Below are 846 nucleotides of genomic sequence, written 5' to 3'. Positions count from 1 at the left end.
TATATATATATATATATATATATATATATATATATGATATATATGTATATATATGATATATATATATATATATATACACATAAATATACATATACATATGTATACGTATAGGTATATGAATGTATTCGTATATATGTATGTATGCACGTGTACATATCTAACGTTTAGAGGCATCTTTATAGAGGGAAAAAAGAGTGAGAATCGATATACATGCGTAGATAAATACATGCGTAGATAAATACATGCGTGTAAACATACATTTACGCACGCAGACACGCACATGCATAAGAGTAGGCCTAGGCTTTTTGTAGGAAATATAGATTCTCATAAGTGTGTGTGGTCCTCCGTTTGTCTATTCATCTATGCCTGTTAGTATTCATCTAAGGCTCGTTCTCAATGCTTTAGCGTTCTATCTATCTACATATCTATCTATCTGTCTGTCTGTCTATCTATCTATCTATCTATCTATCTATCTATCTATCTATCTGTTTGTCCCTCTGCCTGTCTGCCTGTCTATTTCTCTGTCTGTCTGCCTGTCTGTTTGAGTGTCTGTCTGTGCATCTGTCCAAATTCTCACCTTTCTGCGTATCTCACTTCCTACCTGCATACTTGCCTCTCTGTTTGTCTGTGTTCTGTATCTTTATATATTCATCGATTCTTCTGTCTGTCTGTCTCTAGACCTCTGTGTCTGTGGGTCGGTCTATCTGTGCGTTTGCCTGTCTCTGTGTCTGTCTGTCTGTCTGTCTGTCTGTCTAGGTATGTATGTATGTATGTATGTATGTATGTATGTATGTATGTATCTATCTATCTATCTATCTATCTATCTATCTATATATCTATCTACGT

General features: G+C 34.8%; 1 protein-coding gene across 6 annotated transcripts in view; it reads right to left on the bottom strand.

Moving 5' to 3' along the window:
• Positions 1–846, bottom strand: part of LOC106884390 (uncharacterized) — a 628,567-nt gene that overhangs the window by 426,715 nt on the left and 201,006 nt on the right. The gene's annotated exons all lie outside the window — the stretch shown is intronic.

Source organism: Octopus bimaculoides, chromosome 5, assembly GCF_001194135.2.
Source record: "Octopus bimaculoides isolate UCB-OBI-ISO-001 chromosome 5, ASM119413v2, whole genome shotgun sequence".
Taxonomy (NCBI): domain Eukaryota; kingdom Metazoa; phylum Mollusca; class Cephalopoda; order Octopoda; family Octopodidae; genus Octopus; species Octopus bimaculoides.
Note: the sequence above shows the minus strand (reverse complement) of the source record. Positions and strands in the feature narration are given on the sequence as shown.